Below are 8,910 nucleotides of genomic sequence, written 5' to 3'. Positions count from 1 at the left end.
GTATGTATTCAGTGATGGGAAATGTCTTTTGTGGAGCAGGATGGCTGGTAAAGTCATTTTCCTCATTACCAGTGAGAATCATTTACTGCTGTGCTGCTTCTTATAATATTACGGAATATGAGGGAGAGTCCTCTGCTGTCACTAAACAGTAAAAGGTGATTTCAGACCAATTCTGTATAAATGGAGCGGGGCTTGCATGGCATAGATGGTGATAATTCTGGTACTTTGAAGCAGTTAAGTTTTTGTTGACTCTAAAGGCTACTGTGGTAATGATAGAGTTCCTTTTGTAATACCTGTTTTGGCAGTTCTGGGAATGCCTTTGGAGCTTGCTTTGGCATACTTTGGTCTTTTGTGGTTTTGTTTGCTTTCCATCTGTGCCTTTTTATTTCTCAAAGATGTGTAGTTGTTTATCTTGATCATCAGGGAACATCAGATCTGTTGACATACAAATAAAGGAAGCTATTATTTGTAGAGCTTTTGTGGTTGGTGAGCTACAAATTATTATGAAGTTATTATCTTTGCTATTGTATTGCAATACTGCGTTCTTCACTACTTTTGTAAACTAGATTTATGTGATTTTAGTGTATCCTATATATTTCAAAAAAGCAGTAGTGAATGGTAATCAAATGATGCAGGCAAAAAAAATAAATCACAACTGATCAGATCCTAACCTAACACTATTGGAGCTGTCCTCACAGGAGTATGATATCTGTGAATACGTATAACTTTCTGCTATGCAGCGGTCGTTGTTTGAGTGGAAGCGGTTTGGGCAGCTTTCTCCAACTCCTGAACCCCAGCTAGCCTTCTGGAGTGGTGTCTGCAGCTCTACCTGGCTTCTGTGTGGAGATGTTAAGAGGGAAATCGGTCTGACAGAATTTACTCCTACTTTCTTTTTGGTGTCCTACAGCAATCTTTGAAAAATGTGAAAATGGATGAGAAACACGCAAGTCGCTGTTGAGATTAGGCATTACTTTTAGCCACTTTAGAGTTAGAACCTAACTGTTGAAGGCAAGTTTTATAACCAGCTGCTCAGTTTTTCCCTTTCAACCATTATCTTTACCTCAGGGAGATTACTCATGTAGGTAAATGTTATTGATGTGAATCAAGTTTGTAGGACCAGGTCCACAGACCTCATCTTTGTATTGCTGTTAGATTGCAGTTTCATTTAATGGAGCAGCATTAAGTATAACATTGTTGCAACATGTTAAATTGCTTTAAATATAATCAACCTTCACATCATGCTTTGGGTTGATCATTGCCATATTTGTAAAAGTAAGGCTGAAGACATTTTCTTGGCAGGTTCCAAACTACGTTATACAACCTGTAATGCAATCCCAAATTGCAAGGGCTTTAGTATTTTTGGGGAAATGATTTCAGGCCTGGGAGCCTCAGCATGGAGATGCTGTCACACATGAGACTGAAATCGGCAATGATGTAAAGACTTTTAAAACAATCTCATGCAGTAATTTAACTTGGTTGAACTAGATTTAGACAGTTTTGCTTCCAAGATCTTTCAGGTTACATTCTAATTATTTCAAACACCCCATGTGGCACAACAGAGATAACGCTAAGTGGCTGTAGTTTACTTTTGCTGTTAAAATCTGCATTTAAAGAGAGCTCATAAGTATACATTTGTTTTCCTTGACACTTGGCTTAGCCAAAAATGCACAGTTTTGAAAAAGCCAGGATAGCTGAGGTGGCTGTTAACTCTAGAGGTTTCCATATTTTTTACATACATCCCTAGCAGATTCTGCAAAGGGAGAGCTCCAGCTGGCCTGGGAAGTTCAAGCTGTAAAAGGAAAGCTGTAAAGTGAATACATAAGATTACCATACTTATTCTGTAAACCTCACATCTCATTTCTCAGCTAGGACTTCTAAATGCAGTATTAAAATTAAAGTGAGGGCAAGAGATTTCTAGGTGAATTTCTGGCTTTCTCTGGATTCGATTATAAGGTAAATATTTCAAAAATACCACTCCACTGAGCTGATCAGAAACTATTCAAATTTTTACATTATTGAGTACCACCAATACATACTTACAAAGTTTCATCTAGATTTAAACAATGAATTCAGTCATTCTGTAAACGGCTTCTGAATTACCATTGTTCCCAACGATGACATTATTTTGTAGGTAGCTATCAAGTTTCAAAGTTATTAAATGTTATTCAGCCCTCGCCTTACCTCCCCCTTGAAATTCTCTCAGCAACCATGTGCCACTCTGCAGTCCCAGTTGATTAGACTCTGCTGAGAAATGTGTAGGTGAATGATCTTTTTGTATTCTTGTCCACTGTGATGCAGTATGTGAGAAAGTAGGAATGAAGGCTTATATTGCCCCAGCGGGTCAGTGTTAACTCTCTGAATTCCTAGGTTATAACAACGTGAGTTCAGCATATCCTTTTGTGTTTGCTTCTCCATGAAACATTGCAATGGAGTCTCTTCTCTGCTGGGGTGAGAGGGCAGTTCTGCAGGAAAAATTTATTCTGGCTGTTTGAACTTCAGTCTCTTGGGCAGGAGAGTTTCAAATTCCAACCACTTGTAGGTTGGGTGTTGTTTTGTTTTTTTTTTTTCCCCTCCTGAAACACATAGCAAAGGAACAGGGCATTAAAATGCAGCCTTTTGGTAAGGTTTCAGGCCTTGATTTGGGAGTTGTAGTAACAGGTAGGTGATGAGCACAGGGCTCTATCACACAGGAAGGCACAAAAATTTCCAAACTAAATTACAGAGGAGGGAAGGAAAAAGGAGATTATATCGTAGTCTTTCTAATGCCTTTAGAAATGCCTAAAAGTGATAACATACAAACTATATGTAAACATCCTGAAACTGGCTGCAGAAAACATCTTTTCCTCTTTTTCCTTAAAATCACTGAAGAAATGTCACAAAATTGTCTGGAAGCCCTGAGAAACTTGTTTGAATGGAGAAAGTAAAAAACCAAAACCAACACCTATCACTCAGCCTCAAGTACATGCAGCTTGCCTGAACAGCAAGGACTCGGAGAGAGGGAAGGAATCTATTATCTCAAAGTGCATTTGTAATTATTACGATTCAGCCTTTGCTAATAGTTACCACAAAATGTCGTTTCAGATGCCACATTCTCCCCTCCAAGTTTAGAAAGGCAAATAGCTCTGTGGGAAACACTGACTCCCTTGAAGTGGGCGGTATTGGATAGTAAAGGGAAAAACCAAGAAAAGAGAGGAGCTGTTTTAACATAGTCCAAGGGAATGATGGGTGAAACTGAGAAATGGAAAATACAGAGCAAACATCAGGAATGAAGTCCTTATTGCAGAACTTTTTAGCCTCGAGGATAAACTATGAAAGTAAGTGCTGGGAACTGTGTTGCTTGGGTCAGCAGCAGTAACATGAAATAAGCTTTTCAGAGAGTGCAATATGGAATAATATTGCAAAGGTAAGAGACAAGAATACATGAAAACGTTGACGTGATTTCCCAACATAGACGGGAAAGTTAGACACTCAGAATGGTCTATTGAAGTCTCATGATGGTTAAACATCATGCACGTTGCCAGGTTAACTTAGCAGTTGTTGATTAAATGAAATAAAAGGCATTCTTCTGGCCAGGACTGACTGTTTTGGGGGTAATTTGGGGGCTTTTTATAAGCTGTTAAATGAATGCTGACATCCTGTATCTAGTATCTACGGATAGGCTGATCTGAAAGCCTTGGGAGACCCTGAGGGTCTGACCTACATTACTGGTACTGTCAGTATAGCAAGCTCATATATCTTCCAAGCTTTTCGACAATTTAAAGGGCAGTCAGCCTAGCCCAAATAGTTAATCTCTCTCTCTTGTCTCTCTTTCCCTCTTTCCCCCCCTCAATTCAAAGAGAAGGGAGAGAGCCAAGGAAAAATTTATTAGAGCGCAGCATGCCTATTTGTCTTTTTAAGTTAAATAAGTGTTGGATGTAGTTAAAATATGGTTTTGTTAAAACAGAAAGGGATTTAACCTCTTACTTTCCAACAGTGAAGAGGGGGGAATCTACACAATGCCTGTGACAATGATAGCCTATTTGTTGGTTTTAGGTTAAAAACCACACGTTGTCATCTCAAGGTAGAGTGGCTTCAGCCTGAGAATCGCCATTCAAAAGCAGATGAGCTCTTTAGCCAGCAAAACCCAATCATCAAAGATGTTAGGAGTCAAACTGTGGAGCATCTAAACCCATGTGATGTGTGGGGGCCAGAGAGCCTTCTGACCTGTAGATCAAAGGCTGATCGAATCCTTTCTCCATGCCCCTTTGGGAAATCAAAAGTCAGCACCTACACCATGCCTCCTCTAAAAGCAACAGTAAGAAAGCATGACGTGGGCTCCATTCCTCCCCCATTTTTTGTAGAACAGCATGTCTGTTTTAGGGAAATGAAACAAATATCCATCATCAAATCTGCATCCAGTTGTTTTGTTTGCTTTGATCAAGGCGTTTGATCATTACATATATCTTTATCGTTTCTGTGCAAAGATGACGTTCAAGAGGCATGTTTTCCATCACTCCTCTGTTTACTGTCAGACAGGACAAGCATGTAAGCATCTATTACATGTAAAAAGTCTATAAATAGATGAACGCAAGAATTGTTGCATAAAGGTTTGTGGCTTGCTCCTGATCTGCACTAAAGCAGGCTGACAGACAGCCTCAGAATTAACATGATTTAGAAGAGGCAACCTCTGTGAAAGCCGAAACCGCCCAGCCCCTGCTGTGTTCCGTGCTCTGGGAAGCAGCCTGGCGCAGCAGCAGGTATTAGTGATAAGGACATCAGTGCTATCTGGCCTCCTTCAGAGGCAGCATCCCTGAACTCTTGCTGGGTTTCAGCTGGAGTCACACAGCTGGTGGAATCTCCAGAGCACACCTCTCTTCCCTTGCATTTTCTGGCTGGATTTAACTATTCCTTTCCCCCAGGAGTTGTACAGCATGAGCAATGTGAAATAGAATCAAGTATGAGCACATGAACTGGGGAAGCCTGGTTTCCTGGGGATTTATGCCTTACAGCACTGACTGTAGGCTCAAATGGAAAGACCTTTTCACATCTGGAGCATTTAAAATGTGCTCTTTGCCAGGTAGACTCTGTGGTGGTTGTAAGGGCTGAGCTCACAGTTCTGCCTCTCCTCCATAGGGCACGGAGGATTTCTCTCCTTTATCCACCCATTTATATTAACGCAGAGGACTTTTTCATTATAAAGCCCTTATGCTTATAGGGTAATATAGAGCCAACTAAGAGCTAGCCCACAAGGGGTTAAACAGGACCTGTATGCTGCTGTATAGTAGAGATAAATTCTTTTGCCTGTTTCTTTGCCTAACTCTGTTTTTCTCTGTGTGCTTTCAACTACCTCTTCTTGCTCCGCCGTATCAAATGCAAGCTGCTTCCCTTAATTTTCAAAGTCCATCCCAGTTTGTTCTGTTCTCTATCGTATTTCCTGGGGCTGAGGAGGGGAGTGCCTGCCTTTTGCTGGCTCAGCCTTCATCATCTACTCATTAAATTTTCAAACAAATGACTTTGTGTATTCTTGTACCTCTCCCCTCATGCATGGAAGGAGCTCCCCATCAGTATCTGCAAAGCTGTTTCATTACACTGTTTCAGAAATCCGTCCTTAAAGCTTTCCTTTGCTGAGATGCTGACAAAAAAAGCCTTGTTATCAGTGGGGCATTGAAGGCGCTGAGCCTGCTGCCGGTCACACTGACCCTACTGTTTCCTTGAGTCTCCTGCTCTCCCAGTCACAGAGGGTTTCTAATTCTTGCTGGCAGAGAATGCAATGAAAATTCAAGCTGCTTAACCCCATCTTCATTTTGATAAGGTACGGGAGGCAAGAGCAGTGATGGTAGAGGTAGATTGTAATGCTCTGAGATATTCATGGTGAGCAGGGAGGAGAATGGGAAAGTGGCCACCTTGTTCAGATGGCTATTACAGTACACCTCGGGGACCTGTTAGTCTCAATAAATGGGGAATTTAAATCAGATGATAAAGGAATATTCAGTGTCTTCATGGGGAAATAATGCTATATGGATCCAACCCCAAAGTCTCAGTGTGAAACATCTTACTTTTTTCAGTTTTGGTTGGCTCAGCAACATATTTGAAGATTAAGCATTCATTTTTAAAATTATAGAAAAATATTTTACAAAAATGTTTTAAAAAATGCCCAGGCCAGATCTTTGGACAGGTAGTATGAACTGCCTACAAGACAAGTGACGTTTCCTGCAGACGTCTCAAAAACCAAACCAGCACTCAATGTGAAAGGGATGAATTGTTACCAATTGCTATGACTTGTGGTTCTCATTGAGTTGACTCCCTCAGCTGTGTAGCCATGCTCCCTAAAATCCAGCAAGTTGGAGTAGTCAAGGAAGCAGCTGCAGGATAGTTTTTACAATCCAGGAAACAAGTACAAATAGTCTAGATATTTATCAGTCCATGTCTGGATAAATTTATTTGCAAGTTTAACTTAAATTATGATAGATCCATTCTATTCCTGTTGTTTCTCTTCCTGTACCGTATGCTTTTTCTTTCCTGAAGGTATTAAATAGCTACATAAATCCTGGTAATCCTTCATTCATGGGATTTTAAAAAAAAATCCAGGAAGAAAGTTGTCAGGAGAATGGACAGTTATGCAGTTATTTCCAGAGTCTGTGCTGCCAAAAAGCTAATTGTTCAAGTGTTAGAATAGCTTCTGCCACATTACGGAATTATCTAAATAATGTGGTTTCTTGTCACAACTTTTGCTAAAACATTTGACCACTTGATTTTGGTCTCACAGCAAACTTTTTCAGATGGAAATATAAGCATCCTCCTTAGTTAAGGAGAATTTTTTTCCTAAATGTGAATTATTGTACCACTGTTGTAGACAGCCTGGAAATCTCTTTTAGAGTGGGAATGAATGGCCTCACTAATTCTAGTGATTCTTGACTTAAAATAACTATGATACCACTTTTTCCAGAAGTTTTGCACATTGCTTCGGTTAATGCTGGGACTCTCCTTTGGCTGTGCAGTTACTGCAAATCTGGGAAGCACTCAAAATGATGACCAGATATTACGACAGTGGAATTCCTAAGAATGCCTTGTATCAATATGGTCATTAAACAAACAAATCTAAATTATTACAGAAAGCCCATAGTCTGCTTTGAGGGATGTTCCTTGTATTGCCATAACTGGGAGATAGGCAGAGCAATATGGTATTCTAAAACTGCAGCCCAATCCGCAAGCTTAAACATGTGATTTTTCATTTAAGCATAATTCTGATTTATTTTTACCTCTGTACTTCTTTCCTAGATTTGTAACTCAAAGATCAGTGTATTTAAAATGAAGAGTCCTTTATCTCTGTCATTATGCTTAAAGAGTATAGAAAGTCAAATTGGACTCTAGTATTTACTTTTATTCAAAGAAGGTGCAGGTAGTACTTTCAAAACCTGACCTGTTATCTGAAGTTGTAGCTAAGCTGTCCTTTTCCCTCTCTGTAACAATCTCAGTTAAAATAGATGCTATGAATATAGTCATAGCTCTAAACACTAAAAAGTGAGAAAAGAATTCTTATCTCTATCCTCAGCTACGTACATTTCTCAAGGGCAAGGTTTTTTATTTTGTATGCTGAGGTTTTTTTCCCCCATAAATCTTAATTTCCTAGAATGTTTGTTGTGTGTAATTCTTTGGAGCTCATGTATGAAATGTGAAGGAAACCATGAATGTAATCCCAGAAAACAGTTTGAGTAGCTCTGAGCTGTGTTGGAAGCAGCCTGGCCGGAGTGATCCTGATTCAAAGCCAGTCAAAGTCCATGGAAAACCTCCTATGCCTTCAATGGCTTTTGGATCTTGGCCCAAGGTTCTGGCTTCCCACCTTGTTTCCAGCTGCTAGAGTGCATTAAAAGAGGCTAAAAATACGTCAGACAGTTTTCTAACATTATTTTTTCTATGTAAGCAACTGCCTTAGTTGCCATTTTATCTGGTGGGTGGCCCATGACCCTGTCTGTTGATACCACGGTCAATTCTGTAAAGAAACTAAAAGACTCTGGAGTGGATACTATTCCAGTTAGCAAGTATATTTTAGAGACAGAAGAACTGTACAAGAAAAAAATGAATAGTGAGTCTCAGCAGCTGTTACGGGTCTCATTGTGCTAATGCAGATGTCTAAAGGAATGGTGTGGAAAAGAAAGGAAGAGAGAAAGAAGAAAGGTTTCTATTCTAAAAATGTAATTTTCATTTTTAAGGAGAGAATGTACCTTCAGTATATGGTAATGTATACAGGGTCTGATTAATTGACCGTGTTGTGTAAAGGCTGTGTGGGTGCATGTCTCTGAGGTCTTATATACAACATAGTTTTCTCCAGGGTATTTCTCTTTTTGAGTGATAAAACATGGAAGGACATAAAGTCTTTATTTCTCCGTACCTGAACAAAAGATGTTGATAGAGGCACCAGCATGCATAGTATGAATTTCTGTTTCAATGAAATCTATTTAAATCACTAGTGAATTCCCTGATTTCAGCAGAACTTGGGTAAAACTTCAAGTTCTCTTTTGGTTTTGAGGAAGACAAGTGGTCAGCCTCTTTCTGCACTCTTGGAGCACAGGTCAGAAGGGCTTAAGGCAGTATAGCAGGCAGCACTCCCTGGCTTGGGGCAATAGTTACCTCCATCATTTTGCCTTTCCCCTTCCTGTGTTTTACCTGTTCAGATGATGAATTCTTTTAAGCAGGGATGAATTTTATTCTTTCTCAACATGGTCTCTTAAGCACACAATAACTGGTGGTAGGAGCAGTCATGATATTTTCTCGAGCGTTGTCTCAGGAAAATGCTTGATGAAAGTCAGTTGTAGCAGGTTCCAGCTCACAGGATTTCTGAATCATTTTAGCAAGGTATCAGAACAAACCCCAAGGATTTGGGATAACTCTGAGCTTTGGAATAAGTTTGATTCTGCTTTAAACTTGAGCACT

The 8,910-nt window shown here is 39.8% G+C and overlaps 1 protein-coding gene across 6 annotated transcripts in view; it reads left to right on the top strand.

Annotated features, from left to right (window-relative positions):
• ROR1 (receptor tyrosine kinase like orphan receptor 1) overlaps window positions 1–8,910 on the top strand; it is a 183,245-nt gene that overhangs the window by 80,914 nt on the left and 93,421 nt on the right. The window lies entirely within an intron of this gene.

The sequence above is a fragment of the Falco punctatus genome (genome assembly GCF_963210335.1).
Source record: "Falco punctatus genome assembly, chromosome: 11".
Lineage (NCBI taxonomy): Eukaryota > Metazoa > Chordata > Aves > Falconiformes > Falconidae > Falco > Falco punctatus.
This window is presented reverse-complemented; position numbering and strand designations above follow the sequence as displayed.